Below are 20277 nucleotides of genomic sequence, written 5' to 3'. Positions count from 1 at the left end.
TCAGGCCCAAAATGTACAAATATTTCTCACTCCAACATTTTCCTTTCACATGCTTTCTCTAACGCCCTTTTTAGAAAAGCTCAGTCAGCATTAAACATGGTTCCAACCACATGCAGATAATGAAAGATCACCTGGAGCCCTTGAGCTCTCTCTGAGGAAAATCTCCAGCTCTCTACTTGAGTGTAATGAGTTGTATAGTCCTGACAGGAGCAGGGTCACTCTTCAAGGGAACAGGTTGCTAAGGCCCATATCCTCCAAGGTATTTAGGCATAATTCCCCATACCTTGGAGGATCGAGGCCTAAATGCCTACTCTCAGTTTATGTAACGAAGTGGTTCTTAAAATACACGTTGTTATTTCTAATATCAACCTCCACAGTAATAGTAGGCCACCAAAATGTGTTAATTGTGCTCCTTGTGCATTAAGCCATGTGTGTGTGTGATGGGAGGCCCAAAGAGGATATATTGGAAGTTTTTAAGGACATATTATGAAAGATAGAGAAAATGATCAGAAACAGAAGTTGGAATTTAGATCTTTATTATACAGTTCCATAGCTGTGGTCACCATGCAGTTACACCATAATGGGCATGTTCTTGCCAAAAGGTTCTCACTATTCAAATTTCAAGAGACCACAGAAATACAGCATTCCAAATAACTGGCACTTTAATTTTGATAGAGCAAAAATAAATAGAGGAATGACAAAATGTACTTTTCACATACAGTGGGGCATATATGTGTTCCTTCTTTTCGATAGTTATTTAGCAGATTAAATCAACGTCTGACCCCAAATGCAGACCTTTCATGAGAGGGCTTAGAGAGTGCAAGTTGTACTCCTTCCCTTTGATTATGAGACAGAAAGCACTTTTCTGGTAAGTGTATTTATCAAAAACAAGTACAATATCATTTTGTATTTCATTACCACTTCCTGCCTTTTTCTCAAACCCTTTGGACACTAAAAAGGAAATGACAAGACAGGGCCAGGCAAATATTGGCCCTGAAACTTTCCCTTTCCAATTTTCATGGATCTTTGAGCATTTAAAGGTTCATCGCAAACCTAAGTATGTTCAGGTGTCTCGTAAGGAATCCAACATCTCTGGGGCATAGTTATCAGTCAAGAGCTGCACAAAGACTGCACATGTAGTATTAAGTAAAAGTGGTTACTTCTAAAAAAACCCTTTTTAAAAAAAAATGTGTGGCTCAAAACAAAACAAGTCTCATTTCCTGAAGGTTCTTCTTGCAACCTGTCCTTCAATTCCTTGCACTAGAATATGCTACAAATGGAGTTAGTTACAATTTACAGTCCAATGTGATCTTCTGGTCCTGCAGAAGAGCTTGCCTCTCTGATGATGCACAATTCTTCATCTGAGGAGTTCATCCTCAAAAGCGTAAATAACGGCTAGAAACTCATAGAGTTTATGGCTTTAATTTATAAAATTAAACCTGCTCCAGACAGGTAATACCGGTGTATTAATTTGCCACCCCTGGGTTCTATCAGAAACAGTGTATTGGTGCACAACATGTAATGCTGGGTTCCGTCTAACACTTCAGAAACAAGATCCGATGTGAGGCACATTAGAACACTGAAGCACTTCTCATTTAACTCTGCAGGGCCCGGGACATGGTAAGCTGCCAGAACTTCCTCCATCATCTTGCCTGTTGACAAAAGGAACAATAACTAGTCATCACTGGTTACTGCAGTGTTTCCAATTAAAAAAAAAAAAATCCTGAAAAAGAGAGATGATGTCACTCAGTAGCAACTGTTTCATAAATACCAGGGATCTGTGATGCAGTTTTCAATCTCTCTCTTATCCTTAGCAAGCTAATAAGGAAGAAACATAATCAATACGGAATATTTCCTAAAGCACTACCCAATAGGAATCCAATAGGAAATCCTTTTTTCTATTCTCTTATTTTGTTCAATAATTTATAATATTTAAAAATACTTATAAAATGTTCTTTGTGTAAAAAACAACTGCTATTTTACAGAGAATTCACTGCTGGTGAAAAAGGCTGGATTGACAATTCTGTAGTTTTTCTTAGGTCACGCTTTTTATTAAAGGTACAGTTTAAACAGTTTATACAAGGTTTATAATCATAAATAGATGTTTTAATAAATGACTAATCAACTGTTCTAGATTCTGAAGAGTCCAAAAGGTCAATAAACTTATAACTATCTCTAAAACATATTACTCATGACTGTAACATACTTATAACTTAATGACTGATTATCTCTTCATAAACTATTTATAAATGTACCTTTACTATAAAGTATGACCCTTTCTTTTTATCCAAAGAAAAGGTATAAAATGAGCAGTGGCAATGAAATGTTCTCCACTCTGCCAATGAGCTTCTGATCTATAATGGAAGGGCACCCTGTGCAAGTGAGGGCATAGATCAGTCTCCATATCCACTCTGTTACTGGCCTTCATTGAGAATGCTAGCCAGGGGGTTACTGGTGACAACGGTGACAATGTGTGCTGGGATCCTGACTGAGCCCACGTACTTAGATCACAAAGGACATGATAGAGTCATCAGATGGTAATGACTCTCCGTCATTACTGACCTGGGCAAGATTAGAAAAAGGACAACTTCTTAAATATATTTTGTATACAGCAGTTATGCAATGAAGTTGAAGAACTGATATTTGTTGTTTTTCTGCACACTCCTGACACATCACTACAGCTATCCAAATTGCCTTTGATTGATTTAATTATTGCCTTTATCATTTTCACCTTATACCCCTTTACTATAATGCCATCAGAGCAGTTCATGTGTTTTTGCTGTACTGTTTTGTTTAAATAAAGCAGTTAATATCTACAAATACCTTCTGAAATATTTTTGAAAAGTAAAGCATCATGGAGGAGACATGTTTTGTAAGACCACATTAACTTGCCATAATTCAAACAAGTTCTAATTTTATAACTACATTTATGAAGCATGAAAGGTGTTACATAATTCTATAATGCTATTAATTTGGGCTAAATGTACATCTAACCATTGCCTCCTAAAACAGAGTAATGTTCAATACAAACCTCCACTTAAAAAAACAAACCAAAACAAAGCCAAAAACAAACAAAAAAGAAATGGTACTACCATGTTCTTTTGGAAATAAACCAGTTACATATATCCCTGAAAAACTTAGGTCTACATAATTTCACACTATTATTATAATTATTATTTATTATTTGCATTGCACCAGTGCCTAGAGCCTTCATTCATGGATCCGGCCTCCATTGTGAAAACACTGAAATCTGACTGCTAAAAGCCAACCATCTACTAAAGATATCCTTTCAAGGATACCTCTATGGTAGTGGAATTTGGGAAATTTGGGGACAGTCTCACAAACAACATAGATACACATCAATCTCCATACCTAATTCAGATTTCTTAACAGATCTCTATCCTGTGATATATAGTTTTTATTTTATCTGTGATATATTGTTTTTATGTTATCTGAGCAAGTCACAAAAGTGAAATAATTCCACATAGTCCTTCTGTTTCTTTCTTTTTTTGAGCCGCAGATGGCATTGCACAGTATCCTGACAATTATATATTGTATTCGCTGTGCTCTGGATCTGCAGGCATTGGAGGGCAATGGAAACAGCAGTACAAAATCAGGAGACACTGCTAACCTTCAGTTAATCAGGAGTTTCATTTAACTTGGTAAGTAGGTGTTGTATTGCAGTAAATTCACAGTGAGAAGCAATTTGTGATGTATGGCATTACACAGATGTTACAGCATGAGGAGTACATATACTTCCTGCTTCCTTCAGTGAAAATTCTAATAAGGAACTAGGAAAGGAATAACAGGTTGTTTTGAACTACATGGTCTCTCTCAGCAATTATAAAAATGGAGGGGGCTAAGTAAAATTCTATTTCATGGGCAAATGGTGCCTTATACACCATAAGTGGAGCAAGGATTCTCCAGTGTTCTAGGAATCCACATGTGGAAAGTGGCAGGCGAGGAGAACTGGATGAAGAATTGTCTCACACATCACAATACCTGGCATCCTGTGAAAACTCTACAGGAAATTTAATACAGCCTAGGATGGACAGCAACCTGCATTAGATTTCTTACAGAGCCTCCTCCAAACTAAGGGACATTGCCCATTAAGGAAGGTTCCCAGGGCCTCTAAAGCTGGAGTAGCCTAGCAGTACAGGAAAGTCAAAAGGGGCCTTAGAACTGGTGCAGAGGCAAAGAGTCTGTTTCCAGATTGTCCTGTACTGCAAATGGATTCCTGAGATGCACAATAGTACACGTGTAAGCAAACGCATTGTGGCCAAATTCCAATTTGGGTAAGTATGTCATGCCTACATAAACTCTCTTGGTACTTTCACTTCTTCCTCTAAAACTGCTGTGTAGCATTAAAACACCTGTCACATTTCACTCCAGAGGTAGCCAGCATTTCGGTGCTGGTTGATATATACAAAGCTCAATTATGCAGTTCTAGTGAATGCAAATCTCTCCTGAAGCTCTTAGACTATTTGCAGGGTAGCCATCAAGACATACTGAAGAGCAAGTTTCTAGGATTCAACAAATAAAAGCAAAAATAGAGCAGATTTATATACTGGAATGTGACATCAACATTTTGATTAACAAAGACAAATAGAACTTAGTAAAACCCAACATAATACAAAAATCTGAAGTAACAAATTGTAGTAGACAGCTCCAAATGCACAAGCTCTCTTGATGTTGCAACAATAGCAATCATCTTATTGCTTGTAAGTATTTTAACCCATTGAGTGACTTAAAACATACATCCAGTGAAAGTTCATATGGCATCAACAATGACAATGGAATTTCCTGAACTATTTTGTTTCTAGAAGTCCAAAGCACTAATGGCTACTATAACTGCTAATGTATTTACATGATTGCTTTATATTATGAAACTCTGATGTCATACTAAGAGGAAGACTAACTGGCACCTACCAGGATAATGCATGGAACTTTGTGCAACATTCCACTTTAATGTATAATTTGTAGTCACCAAGAAGTTAAAAAATGCTGACAATATATTAGCCCACTAATCCTCTGAGTTTTATGTTTTCGTGTGTGTGTGTGTGTGTGAACATTTGTGAGTAGTGAAGTCTTGGGTTTGGATCTCTGCAACATTTGTGCTCCACTCCTCTTCTCTTTTAAAATTCTGATATTGAAAGTATTCTGAAAGATTGCTATCCAACCATGAAATAGAAGTTATGCCACGCCATTAAGTAAATTCACATCTTAAAGGGAAGCTGCAGTGTAATACAAAATTCTAATCACAATACTTAATAACAGAGGAGAGTAAAATGGCTAAGCATTTTTAAAATATCTAAAATATAATATAGGAGACTATTTAAAAACAAATGAGAAGCTGCCAATTAGAGAGTCAAGTGGGACAGATTAAGATTGAGAAAATTTAGGACCCATTAAATGCTATTGAAAAATCAAAGTTTCAATGTTGTTATAAGGAACAGTACATGCTACATTTAAAAAATTGCTTTGCTTAACTTGAAGTGTTTTTCTCCTCTTAAATATGGCTCTGCAAGTGGCACTGGGGAGGAGAGATCTCCATCTATTTTTTCTTAATGATTTGCAATTTCATTTTTCTTAATTTACAAGCAGAAGGATTTTCTAATTGCCAATCCTGCAAACTCAACCTGGGATTGCAGAGTCAAGGTGGCCTTTTTCCTTCTTGTGCATCTTCACCCATAATAAGCGCTCTGAAACCCAAATTACACTTATGTCCAACCCTGTGATTTTATCACAAGTCTCATGTTATTTGATTTTTTATGTAAAGCCCAATCTCCTGGAGACAAGTGCTTATGTGAGAATCTGTTTTCTTTTCTTTTTTTAAAACTAAGTTTCTAGTCCTCATAGTGCAGAAAAAAAAAACTAGAAAATATGATCCGCGTGCACCCTGAAGACTCAGAAATGGAAAGCAAATGAAAAGAACTCCAAATGTATTATTTTAAAAACATCTCATGATTTTTAAGTCAGTCTCTTGCTTTTTTGGGGCCATGATGATTGATCATTGGGGGGTTGGAAGTACTCGGAACACCCAATGAAGTCAATAAGACTTGCACACTGAAGCAGCCATAGTGCTGAGCATTGCTATAAGGAAGACAAGAGTTCATCTGTTAGTTCTGTTCTCTTGTTGCCTGGACTAGGAAGGATACAAAGACAGTGTACTTAATCACTGCAGAAAAGAGTACTTCATGTCATTTGACAGAAATTCTTCGGGACAATTCTTACTCTGAAGCTGTCAAATGAATTTTTGCCAATCATCAGGATAAATGCACGTGCATTGTCTGCAAGCATGCTCTCCTGTTTAACGGCTTTGTCAGTGTTTCTTTCCTCTTCCCTACTTTACCTATTCACTGGAGTCTGGCTTCCCTTCATCTATTTGATTCCCTGAGCTTCCCCCAACTTTCCCCTTTGTGATGGGGCATTCACCCCACACCAGCAAAAGAGACCAATTAGCCTTAAACTGCAGCTGCTAGGGAGCTAATGGTCAATGATACTGATTGAGAATGAAGCTCACCTGGGCAAGAACAGGTGGGGGCTTCTATAAAGCCTAGGAGTTGAGGCTGGAAGGGGGCTGTAGAGAGGTAAACCTGCCGGATACAAGGGGGAGAGTAGGCACCTGAGAAAGGCAGGGTGGGAAGCAGTCCCAGGAAGGACTGAAATGGAAGTCCTGAATGGCTGGTTTGGGTCCCTGGATTGGAATCTTGAGTAGAGGTTGAGCCCAAGTTCCTTTACTAGCACTGTGGGCAGGCCTGCTGACAAGGGGACAAATGTCCATTGGCCTGGCAATTTAAAAGTGTTCAGGTAGTTGGGTGGATAGATACGCATCCTCCTCTCTTCCGCATCCCCCCATTTCCTTGAGGCCCTTGCCGCTTGCACCCACTGCCCCTCCTCTCCCCTGAACTGAGCTTATTTATTATGTGCCATGCAGGTTCCCGGGTAGGCTGAGGAGGCGATATCTGCTACTCAGCTTCCTGGTTCATCAGTGATCTCCCTGGGGAGTCCAAGGGACCCAGGAAGCTAAATAGCAGATATCTCCTCATCAGCCACCCGTGAACTTGCATGGCACATAACAAATAAGCAAAAACTAAGGGCAGAAGCCCACTTGGACCTCAGCCAGTCCTTTCTAGGGGGGCCATTGACTGTTTTGCTGTGGAGCCCAGAGTTGCGGTTGGTGGGCCTGGCTGTGGGATCGGTGCAGTCAGCAAAGTGGATATGGAGACTGCCTGAGACTTTGTGGGATGAGACCCTGGAAGAAGTGGATGATAGTTTCTGGAGAAGAGCAGACTGGGGGGGGGGCATTATAATAATTTCCAAGTATAAAAAGGTTGTTAGAAGGAGAAGGGAGAAAACTTGTTCTTGTTAACCTCTGAGGACAGGATGAGAAGAAATGGGCTTAAACTGCAGCAAGGGAGGTTAAGGTTGGACATTAGGAAAAATTTCCTAACTGTCAGGGTAGTTAAACACTGGAATAAATTGCCTAGGAGGTTGTGGAATCTCTGTCATTGGAAATTTTTAAGAACAGGTTAGACAAACATCTGTCAGGTGTTTAGATAATACTTAGTCCTGCCTTGAGTGTAGGGGCCTGGACTAGAAGACCTCCCAAAGTCCCTTCCAGTCCTACACTTCTATGGTGACTTATCTGGTGGGCTAAGCCATGAAGAAGAGGCACTGTGGCGCCTGACCAGCAAGCAAGGGGCTACAGAGCAAGTGACTGAGGCAACAGGCTGAGCTGGATGGGGCATGGACAGTGGTGAGTTAATTCCCCAGATGAACCATGAAGAGGCACCACTGGATGGTGAATAGCACAGACCCTGTTATGCCATTCAGCAGCGGAAATCCATTTCCTGTGACTGCAGTGCAGATATTGCCTTTCTGGTGGCCTACCAGTGCAAAAATAGTCATGAAAATTGAACTTTACACCCTACAGATTTTCCTTAACTCATTTAAATTTCTGACGGATGTCAGTCTGGATTGAGATCTGATTATTCAACAGAAACACCTTTGATTAAGGTCTTTAATGGGCTTATTTTAGGTATAGTTGAAGATCTGTCGTGTGTTTTGGTTTGTCTGTTACCTTTGAGGGTATTGATCAGGAAATCAATTGTTTAACTTCTGATTTAGTCTTTCAGGCCTGCCACTCAAAAACGTTTTCACTTCTTTCTGCTGTTCATTTCAGGTTTACACAATACTTATTTCAAGTTTGTGATTTAGGTGTGGGAAGTGCATCAGAGTCCCATTCTTGGACCTTTAGACATTTCTTTGTTTCTACCGGAAGCCTGTCCAGAATTTAACAAACAAAGGTTAAACTCTATGCAGATTAACTTCAGACCTGGAGCTCCATTTTCCAGACCATCTGTTGACTTTTCCAAACTATGAGGAAACTGTTGTAACCTCTGTTGGTTCAGCTAGACCTGAGCTAAAGGCCTCATCTCATTTGTTGCAACTAAAAGGTTCAATTAATGCATGTAAAATTGCCTGGAACAGTTGTTATAGGAAGAGACGTTGTTCCAAGCAGTGTTTCCGCTTTGCTTTTACACCTGTTGAAGACAAGGTCAACAGATGTTCTAGCCTACAGTCCCAAAGTGACTGCCTGTTAGACTTATAGTGATAATTACAATAACCACAGAAAATCATTGGTTTACCTTCTTTCCTAAAAGATTTTAGGTATGTTTGAAGAGGGGAGAATAATCCATTATATTGCTCCTAATAAGCAGTGACTAAAATTTAATAGTTTCTATATTAATAAAAAACTGATGAATTAATCAGGTTTCCGTTCCTCATTCTGTCACAAATTTTCTGTATAACCTGTGGTAGGTTACTTAAATTCAATTAATCAGTTACTCCTCGAAAATAAACGCTGGAATTAACTCCATGGCCAAGGAAGCATTTTGGAGGGGAAGACAGGAAGAACCATTGGTTTAATTTAACATATTCTGGACTCATCTTTCTCTTTTGAAATATAGACCACGCTAGTTAGGAGGTCAAACATTTCCAGCAGCATTTTTTCCTCCATTGGCCAACAGAGAACTGGAACTAGTTTTCAGTAATGGCAAGCTCTTAAGTATTTGAATATAGCTGTCCTTGAATGAGCCACTGTAAAAATCAATTGAAATTTCAAATTATGTGATGTAATGTGACTTTGTGAGGCAGACAGAGGGATAAAAAGCAACATTAGACACGCTGCAACATTAAAAAAAACAAACCCAGCCATTTTAAAATCTTTTAATTTCAGAAAGTACTTTTTGTCAATGAGACATAGCTCTAACATTTTGAAAACAGGAGGGTTATTGTGTGTGTGTTATCTTAAGAAATAAAGTCAGCCTTATAATGGAACTCCGCTTTCAACCTTAAACAGGTGTAGGATACCACTTCTCTGTAGTAAGTCACATAAAGCTGCAGAACAGGGGCTAGAATTCTTGTCCTAAAGCTTCAAAAACCACAGACCTCTAGCTCTCAAGCTAGCTGTCAGCTATAGAAGAAACCTTACATTCTTTCTAAACTGCAACCCACCAATAGAGAGCAACATGCTCCAACACATGTCTCAGTCAATCCTCCAAAGAGCTCCCATTGACATCAGTGGGAGCAGGATTTGGCTTCAAACTATCCGACACAAAAGTCTTTAATACCTTTGCTTAATTACAATCTATCTTCTTCAAAGGTAGCTGGCACAGGAGTTTTCAAAGATATTTAACATTATGGAAAGTTTGAAGAGATAGTAACAAGTAACATTTTTGCTAGAGGGAGCGGAAGAAACCTTAGACCACAGTCAACATTTCAAATCAGATTAAAATGTCAATAACATGTAACTCAGAAACAGTCAGAAGATTTTGCCTCACATTAACAGAAATATTCTCTTTTGCCTTCAGAGTGAATTCGGTAACTTGCAGCCCTAACGAATATTCCAGGCCAAGAGGGACTTAAGTAGGGCTTTTATAATAGAAGCTGGCTGAAACCTTAAATATGAAAAGTCTTCTGCACTTCAAAAATAATCATTTTGAAAACAAGAGAGATTAACGGTAGGATGATCATTTGTGAGATTGCCAAGAAGAAAAGATGGCCTCCTGAGTATAAGCTCTAACAATCATTTGCTTGAGAGATGCTTCTTAAAGAGAGGCATTGGCAATCTCCACCAACAGCAGAACAAAAGTCTCTCCCCAAAATTTTTCTAAGCGTCAGTGCTGACAACTCATTCAGGGATCTGAAAATCAAGCTGTCAGCTTTCTGTATGTCACATGACTAACAAAAAGGTTCCACAATTAGAATTTAGTTAACTGCTCTGTTAATGACACACAAGCCAGAATTATAGCTCGTCTTGTTGTACCTGTGTATACCTCTGTGGTAATGAAAGAAGTAGCAAAAGTTTATTTTAGTCAGTAAAGCTAGTAGATTTGACTGGAAATAAGCAGAGACAAGGTGGGTGAGTTGAGTCCAACATTTTACTGGACCAACTTAGTTGGTGCAAGAGTCAAGCTCCATGTAGCTTGAAATCTTGTCTCTCTCACCAACAGAAGTTGGTCCAGTAAAACATATTACCCTACCCACCTTGTCTTTCTACTATCCTGGGACCAACATGACTACAACAACACTGCAAACAATGGAAACAAGTACATGCACAGGAAGAAAAGCCACTGAGTAAGAAGATGCCATATATCCAAAGTAATTTTTCTGACATCTTCTTTAATTATTAAATAATTATTTGAATGTTTGTTGTGGGAATAAGACTGGAAAAATATAAATCTTCACTTGAGTTATGTATTTGTTACATTTCTCAAACAGTTCCAGCCTAGTAAAATTCAACCTGGTATCTTTAAATAGAATTTCCTTAAAGATTACTAAAAATGTACAGGCCTTGCCAGAAATGTCATTTGTAAACAGCTTGTTTTTGCATGTGCAGTGCTGCCAAATATATTTACTCCTAAAGAAATGCTCTTTCAGCTGCATTTCAGTGGAATAATGGTGATAGTTAATAGCCTGTTCAGTTAATCATTCCTTTGAAACACTGCAGAATATAACTAATGCTTTGTTTCCTATTTGAACTCTAAAAGTACAGGCACTCTATAATATACATGAGATCCAACCTATCAGTCTGATTTTAAACTAAATCCAAAACAATCCCCCTAAAATACTGCTAGTATATGGAGCCTCACCAGGAAAAGAGAGAGTGCTGTTGTTTCCCACACAGCTACTGAAATAGGTCTGATAGCAAGGTAGGAAAAGGTGACTTTAGAGAAGACAGTTCTCCAAAACTCACTTGTTTAAAGAAAAAATGTGTCTTGCTGACATCCATAAAGTGAGCTCAAATAATTATTAGGGGACTATTTAAGAAAATTAAAAATAAATAAATAAATAGAGATGACCCTAAACTGTGAAGTTCAGAACAAGATCCACCCTCTTCTAAAGTCATGGAGCATGTGGATACAAGGTTTCTTCAAGTTGGCTCATTGTAGAAATACATTTGATTCTGGGTCAAGGTTTGAACCCAGATCTGAATGTACTTTGGGCCCATTTCTACAAAGAAGTTCTAATAATCTTTTCCCTGATGCCAAGCCCTCCCTCCCCCGCCCCCAGATGTGCTTTGTGTATTCAGAAACATCTGCTAATTTCAAAAACAAGTTTTAGGGCATCTTACTTCCATTAGAACTGCAGATCCAACACAGCTAAAATTGATTGAATTGACCCATGGAAAACAGTGGAGCTGCACTGTTGTCACATGAACATGAATAAAAGACACTGGGGTGTAGGTGAACCTCTATCACGTATGATGCTGTGTGCTAGGGAAAGGACTTAGTTTGTCTCACTGAGTCTAGGATACAAGGAAATCAGTTAGAAAAAATGTCTTTATTAGTTGCAAACTGAACATCTTTGATATGGAAATTGAGATACAATAAATATGGCACTCACAATATCATTTTTGCTGAGTCACTTTTGTGGTGCCAAATTATATTTTAAGATTTCATAGATAAAATCGTAAAATCAGGAAATGCAAACGCTACAGTCCAAAGCAATGTCAACTCAACTATGCTGCATATGTGTAGTATTTTACAGTTGTAGTCTCTGGTTAAATATATACTTTGGTCTCATTCATCTCTTTGTTACATTTTGACATTCAGAACCCCTATAGTAATATTGCTGTCCTTGTTGCTCTGCTTTGTTCTGAGGTCTGAAAAGAAGGCTTTATTGTGATATATGTTGACTGGTTGGCAGAAGGGGAAAGGGCTGGGCAATAAATCTTTTTGTATGTTCTGCTCAAATATATTCTCCACTCATGTTGTGGCATTACCATTATATTGAGGGAGCTATGGAGCTTATACGAGTTTCTTAAGTTGTTTTGAAAAGGCACAGGCCTAGTTTTCAAATAACTTAGGGACTGCCACACTTAGCACCAGTGGAGACTGGGTTTTCTGGATGCTGCTGCTCTCTGGAAGGGATCTAGTATAACAGCTCTTACAAATCCCCTACCAGCTGTTTCATGGAATAGTACTGATAGCAACCTCAAAGAATGCTTTCTAGCTGTCCATTCTGGATAGAGGAATTCTGCCATGATAATGGGGGTGAGGGTGGCGAGGGGAATTAAAAATCCTGCAAAAACCAGTATTGAGGAATGATAATAGGGGCCAGTGTGCACTTGTCCAATCTCTCCTTTCACTCTAACAGTCACTTACATTTTTGATAGAACAGTTCTCTCTAACCATAGACAATCAGAGCAATAAAGCTGAAGGATCTCTCATACCTATGAGTCTGAGTCTAAACGAGTGTCTCAGGAAACAGGAGGAAGTACACAGAAGAAAAAAACAAAACAAATGAGAATGAAAGTCAACTAAATATACAGTGTTTGTTAAAACACAATTATCTTTATGCTCCTGTTGCAGTAATTAAGTTATATTGAATATTTTGATGGATTTTAGGACAATATACTGTTCTTCTCTGTTTGTTTTAGACTATTTTGTACTATTGTGTGCTACTCCAGATACATCCCAGCAGTGATTAGATCATGGAAACAGATACTGCTAGAGTGGGGGAGGAGGGTTCTGTACCTGGTACCTTTTATAATTGTATCAACCTAAATTCATGACCACGAAAATAATTCCTGTTTAAACTCATTATACATGAGACTAAGTGCAAGGTAAGAGGCAGGTGCCTTACGGTACCTGCCAGTTTTCAAGGGAAACTGTTTCTTTACCAAATGCTTTCTCCCATATCTGGAACTCAGGTCACAACTTTTCAAGGGAAACTGTTTCCTGTTGTAGGGTACTTGATATCTCCAGGAAATCAGATAACATAGGGAATGCAGAGGGAGAGAGGTAAACTAAGAATAAAGGGGCTGGGGGTGACTAGATTTATGAAGACCGCCAGTCTAGCACAAAGGACTAACTGCCACACTCTGTATTTCCCAACATCCTCTCTCATGCTCCAGATATTCAGTCCACACTATACATTCTTTCACTTATTCGCTCAACACTCACCCTCTCTCTCCTACACACTATACTCATTCATTCTACATTCACACACTCAAACCTGGTCACACACACTTCACCCCCATCATTGGTTCACTGGAGCTGGGTGAGCCAGGAACTGGGGTAGCTGGTAAGGCTACTGAGGGACTTGGGAGAGGGTAACCAATGGACTTGAAGAGAAGAAAGGGAGATTATCAGAGGTAGAAGTGAGAGTAGGCAGGAAACCAGGGACCTGGTTTGAAAGTAAGCTGGGGAAAACAAGGTTGTTTGGAGGATTTAGAATGGTGTTTGTATCCAGGAACTTGAGTGTTGGAGGCCTTGGCCAAGGGTAATGGAGCTAAGTGTTGTGGGAGGGTAATCCAGAGCCAATGGCACGGGGAATGTTGGGTGTATATGGTAGTGAGGTGTTTGCTCAAGAGGAAACAGGGGCTCAGGGGAGCTGGCTCTAGCAGCTGTGAGTAGAGGTGTGGTTATGCAGGCCCTTGGGGGAATTGGAAGAGGGGAACTGAGGCCTGGTTATGTGTATGAGCCCTTGAGGGGCTAGAGTGGGGAAAACAGGGCTGGGAGAGGAACAGAGGTCCTTGGTCAGAAAGAGGTAGGCATCTGGGGCCTCAGAAATTTTGCTCAACTAGAGGAAGGCATGGGGACAAGGATTTGGACTCTCCTCCCTGCATCTGATTCTTCTGATACTCCTGCCTCAAACTAAGGCCCAGTCTGGGTGGAGGCAAATCAGGATGGGAGCTCTTCTCCCCATGGCTGCATGAGGCTCCTGCCTCCCAGTTGGCGCTGAAATGCAGCTGCTCCATCACCAGGAGTTCTCAACTGTTTCCATGGCTGGCTCTTTGGTGGATAGGATATATTTGTCTGGCGCATCTACACGTTGCGGGATCACGAAGTCAAAACTAATTAGCTGCTTTATCATACAACACTTGCAGGAAGCTCTGGCTGGCTGCATTTTCTCAAGGAGATGGATGGAATACAGAGGTCAGCCAATTAGAATGGTTTTACTTATAGACCAAAGAGTTTTCCCACAGACCCTGTTTATTGTTGAACTTTTTGTTTAAAGGTGCAGAATTCAACTGATGTAAATATTTTTGGCAAAATTATGAAAATTAATGTTTATCTGTATGTCAGCTGAGCATTAATGTCTATTGATTCACAGATTTTAAAGCCAGAAGAGGACATTAGATCATCTGATCTGGCCTCCTGTATATCACAGGCCATAGAATTTCACCCAGATACCCGTTTTGTGCCGAATAACTTTTGTATGACTAAAATATATCTTCCAGAAAGGCACTGAATCTTCATTTGAAGACTGCCACATGTGGGGAATCCACCACTTTCTGTCATAGTCAGTAGCTGTGGGGCACCTGCTAGACTATTGTGCAAGTGGTCAGTGAGTGCAATATACGGAGCTAGAACTTCAATGTGATATGACCAGGATGATAGTTTATATTTATTTTTAAATGTAATAAATTAGTCTGTAAGAAATGAGAACAAAACAAATTTCCATCAGTATTTCTATTGGATTTGGTTACTTTGACATGTAACTATGCTATGCCCAATACCAAAATATAGGCCACTAACTAGGATGTGTTCTATCCATGTTCAAGGCAGTTTGTAAACATGATAAACAGGCAGTTGGGTCATTAAGTATTTACTTGAGCAAATGTAAGATTTAGATGTTTGAGTTTGGGGCATGCATTTGAAAAATCATCTCTGTATGTTTTATTACGGTACCTGCACCAAGCAGGTAGAGTAAACCTTAAACACAATGGCTAATATATGAGTGACTGTTTCACATGTAAAATGTCACAAACTTTCATATTTTCTCTTCAAATATAGTGAGCAACAATAAGTAATTGGTTGCCTGATGTCCTTTAAAATATCTTTTAATTTTACAAGTGAAAAAATGTCCTACAATTGTAAGATATTGAGGGGCATACTTCCATAATTTAGATATAGCCACAGCCAGAACACTCATGCAGGAATGGTGCTGGTTCCTTGTCTTATAAATTACCTCACTTTAGATTTGTTAGGACTGTGTCTAAAAGTAGGAAGATGCCATAACTGAATTTTACCATACAAGATTTTTTTTTTAAAACTGAGCATTTTTAAAACATTTGTCACCACCACCACGTTACTCATATCAGCTGATTACATGCCAGACTCAGGCCTTCCTGAGCATTGTAAGGTTTCCAGTTTAGCTCAACTATAGTCTTGCTGCTAAACATTTGACTCTTGGTTTGTTGCTCTGAGCGTGCTAAACGTTCCCATTGTGCTGTGAAATGGCCTCTTTAGGGAATTACAGGACCAGCCGATGTTGCAGGAACTTCTGTTGGCCCTTGAGGAGCTGTGCTGCTGGGGCCCCTGAGGAGGAAGAAAGGAACCATAAGCCAATAGGGTTAGGCAGAGACTCTGAAAGAATGGCCTGTACCTTCCCAGACCTAGGCGGCCTCAGGATGGTATTGGGGCCACATCCCCCTGTTTCTCCAGGAGGTTCAGGGATGAAAATTCTCAATGAATGTATAGGAATTATGAGGAAAACGTCAGCATTTCCTATTATTATTTGCATTACAGTAGTGCCTATCGGTGCCAGATGAGTTTGGGGCAATGCTGTGCTCAGAATTATACAAACAGATAAAGACAGCTCTGTCCTGTACAGCTTGCACTCTAAATAGACCAGACAGACAAAGGATGGGAGAAAGGAAGCATTATCATTCCTAATTTATGGATGGAGAACTGAGACACAGTGACTCAGTTGCTCTAGGTCACAGTGAAAGCCTATGGCAGAGACAAGTCTTGAACCTAGATCTCCTCCAACTCAGTGCCTCAACCATAAGACCATCCATCCTGACTCCTATACAAGAGTAGCCTGTGTAGGGAATGATAAAGTTCTAGATCTAGCAATACTTGTACACAAGCAGGGCTACTAATAGTGGATCCATCTGATTTATTGCTGATTTACTTGAATGTGAGACAGAACCACCCTTTAAAAAGAAATAAAACTGGATGCTTCTAATCTAAGTTAGGGAATACCTAACATGGATACATAAGAATACTGATCATAACATTCAGGTGCTTAGAAACAACAAGAGGGAAGAAAACAAGATCCAAAGAGAATTTGCTTGTGGGAGTTAAAATGGTACTTCCCTCTGACCTGCTCCTACAAACACAGATGGGATGGCACAAATTTGCAGAAATTTAACAGGAATTTATTTCAAAGGACAGGGTTTTCCCTATTTCCAGCAAAACTCCTAACACATGCAAAATTTTGTATTTTGTAAAAAATTTGCTATCGCCTTAACTTGAAGGAGGAAGGGGAAAGTAGAAGGTAGGATTTACTTTGACTAAACTTTCCAAGAATATTCTTATAATAGGCCCTAATTTAGTAAAGAAAAGTATTCAGCAAGCACTTAAGCAAATGTTCAAGCCCATACCCTAACTTGGGATTTTAGTGCTTTGACAAACTGGGATCACAGAGCGTAGCTATATGAGCATAGTAGGAGTCAAGAGTTTCAAGGACAAATTGAATTGATTACACAAGAGAGACATATTAGCCATATGTACTCTCTGAGGGAAAACAACATGGAAGATTATGATATAGAAGATGGGATATCTTAACTCTGAACAGCAGTGCCTCTCACTTAGATAGGTACTTAGATAGGTGAATCTTCAATCGGATGTGCACTCAGATAGTGGAAGAGCAGAATTTAGCCCTTTAAAAACCTGTGCTTACCCCTTCCACTCTTTATCCAAATGGAGGATGAAGAGATTAAACCAAAGGAGGGGAGCAAAGAACATGTGTATGGTGAAAAATTGAAACCTATAGCTTTATTGTCAGTACAAATGTATTGGAGTGCCAAAGTTCTGTCTTGTAATTGTTTACATTCTATAAATTATAAAGCAATAAATCAGGTTAAAACCAAAACAGGCAAAAACATTTGTGTCCTATACACACTGCACTGCCTCAAGTGCAAAGGATAAGATGGCATCTTTACATATTGCAAAAACAAATATTATCTATAACAGCTTGAGAAGTCTTTTTATTGTGATCACACAGTTTTGTGGATGCAACTACAATACAACTTTATTTTGTATATCATCTTTCATACAACTTGTATAAAGTGGGTTTTTTTTTTTTTTTTAAACAGAGTTCAATACAATTTCAAAGTTAATATAAAATGAAAGCATATGAGGAGAGAAATTAAGAAGAACAGGTGAGACAATCTAAGTGTTGGTGGTCAAATATGAGTTGATATAAAAATTGTAGTGGATTTTAACCTGGGCTTAAGGGAAATATGCTAAGTCCTCTTGCTGGACAAAAAAAATCAGACAGAAATCACGAAGACTACTGGCTTGAGAAGATAATTAAAATTTTGAAAAAAGGTATTTTCTCAAACACCACCCAGAATTATCAATACTCATTTTGAGATAACAGAATGTGATTAAACACTAGAAGTTCAACAGAACTTGTTGAAATAACTAAGTGAGCAGAAGAAAATTGAAAGACTGGGGTCTGTATTTCTTGGAACACAAATATTTTATAAATTGGAAAATGATGATAGTTGTGTAAAAAAACCTGACATCAGAGGGACCTACAAGTAGAGCTGTGTAGAGGACAAATTCCATTTTGCAAAGGATTTCAATATTTTTAAAATATAGCTGTGTCTGAATTGCAACAAAACCTGAAAACTTCGAAATTCTTTGAAGGAAATTTTCAAAAGCTTGTGTTGAGTCAATAAACATTTTGTTTCAATTTCTAAAACTTTTGTATTCTAATATAGAATACCAAATTTTAAAAATGGAAACAGGCATTTCAAAACAAAAAATGGAAACATTTTTGTTCCAAAAAAAAAATGGCAGAACTTTCCCCCTAGTTTTCTTCTGAAGCAAAATTGACCTGATGATTTCACAAAACATTTTGATGGACTTCATATTCTGATGGAATATGGTTCCATCAATGGTTCACTGATCAGCTCTATTGTGGAAGAATCTGTCGTGAGTCAAGATGCTGTGATGTGTCAGATCCACAGGTAGAAACTGAACCATGAATTGAACCCAGAATAAAAAAAATAATGGCTTAAAACTACTGAAATTTAAGCCTTTTCATTATTTCATAATTCATATTAACAAACTGAAGCTCAGATTTTTACTATTTGCTTTTCTTTGTTTAAGTGTATTTTTCTTCAGTTTCCTTTAAGAAAAATAGTTTAAATATTTATATGAAGATAATTTTGTTTTCTTCTTCTCCACAGTTCTTACTTATACCCTCTCCTCACACTATTCAGATTCAGCAAATCAGTTAAACCTGTGCTTAACTTTAATCATTTGAGTAATTCCATTGGCTCCCATGGGATCACTCACGTGCTTAGAGTTAAGCATATGCTTAACTGGTTTGCTGAATCTGAACTTAGTCTTAGTTTAATTTTTAGCCATTAGTAAAAATAGAAGAGGGTAAAAAAAAAAAAAAAAATCACAAATGACGACGGAGGCAGTTCAATCTGCTTTTCAAATGGATTGTTTCAGAAAAATTGAAGGTACCTATCACCACAGTATATAATTGCCATGCAACAATTAAGAAATATTACTGTATGTGACCTAAATGACCATATTCTCACAGCCTTCTGGGTCCCCAGTGTGCATATTTTGGTGGGCTTTGTTTTGTGGTTTTTACTCCTTGCTTCATCCTCTGCAATCTCCCCTGCAAATATTCCATTACTGATTGGGGGAGAAGGAGGGATAGAAGGAATGGGAGAAAAGACCTTAAAAATTAAACCAGACAATTGGCAAATATTTAGAGCGCTTCATTGTCGAAATACTTTTCAGATGTCGACTATTGCAATTAATCCTCACAGAGCATCTGTGAAGTTGGTAACTACATATTATTATCCCAGTTTTACAGCTAGGAAACTAAGGCAGGGAGTTTCACTGATTTTTCCAGGCAAGAAAAGAAATCAGCATCAGAGTCCAGATTAAAACTCAGTAATTCCGCCACTTTACTATATTCGCATCAGCATTAGGTCATACCTCTCGCTGGAAAGAATGCAAAGGAAGTTATTGTTTATGCATTTACATAATGATTAGGAGCCGAACCCCATCACCCCTTCCTACCCAGCATCTGGCAAAAAGGAGAAAAAAGCAATATTCCATAGCTACTGTGTGATTATAGAATAATTTGGTCTGGAAGGGACTTCTCATCAGTCATCTAGTTCATCCTCCTGCATTATGGCAAGGATTGAATTAATAATTTTCAAACCATCTCTAATATAGGGTTGTCTTGTCTAATCTTGAATATTTCATGTGAACATGACTATAAATCCACTTGGCAGATTATTCTACTATATAACAGGTTTTATACTAATACCGGTTTTCTGATTATTAAAGTAAAATTTTCCTTGTGGCATCTTATGACCTGTACTCAACACTGAGAAGCAGTATGATCTACTGGATAAGGCAAAAGACTGAGACCCAGGATACCTACATGCTAATTCTAACTCTACTGTGTGACCTTGGGCAAATCATTTTTTTCCCTACCACATTCTGCTGGTCTTGTCTATTTAGATTGTAAGCTCTTACTGTGTGTACCGACAACACCTAGCACAATGGGGCCCTGATCTTAGTTGGGGCTTCTAGGTGCTAATGTAATACAAATAATAATATTACTTGTTGTGCCACTGAATTCTTAGGATAATCCATAAAATAATATATTATTTTTATAGTAGCATTACTTAGAGGATCTCAAAGTGCTTTATAAACGTTAATTGATTCATCCTCATGTGTGGCAGTTAACATTCCTTTAAACACTTATAAA

At 38.5% G+C, this 20277-nt stretch overlaps 1 protein-coding gene across 2 annotated transcripts in view; it reads right to left on the bottom strand.

Moving 5' to 3' along the window:
- Positions 1–527: 527 nt before the first annotated feature.
- Positions 528–20277, bottom strand: part of SCAF8 (SR-related CTD associated factor 8) — a 141698-nt gene continuing 121948 nt past the window's right edge. The window contains exon 21 of one of the 2 annotated variants that reach the window (XM_067542444.1): positions 528–1652. The gene's annotated coding sequence lies outside the window, so the exon portion shown is untranslated. Of the gene's footprint in view, positions 1653–15291; positions 15834–20277 lie in introns of those variants that run through there. The other variant, XM_067542443.1, reaches the window with a different exon arrangement.

Source organism: Emydura macquarii, unplaced genomic scaffold (genome assembly GCF_026122565.2).
Source record: "Emydura macquarii macquarii isolate MOO-44397 ecotype Brisbane River unplaced genomic scaffold, CSIRO-AGI_Emac_v2 contig_705, whole genome shotgun sequence".
Classification (NCBI taxonomy): Eukaryota; Metazoa; Chordata; order Testudines; family Chelidae; genus Emydura; species Emydura macquarii.
Note: the sequence above shows the minus strand (reverse complement) of the source record. Positions and strands in the feature narration are given on the sequence as shown.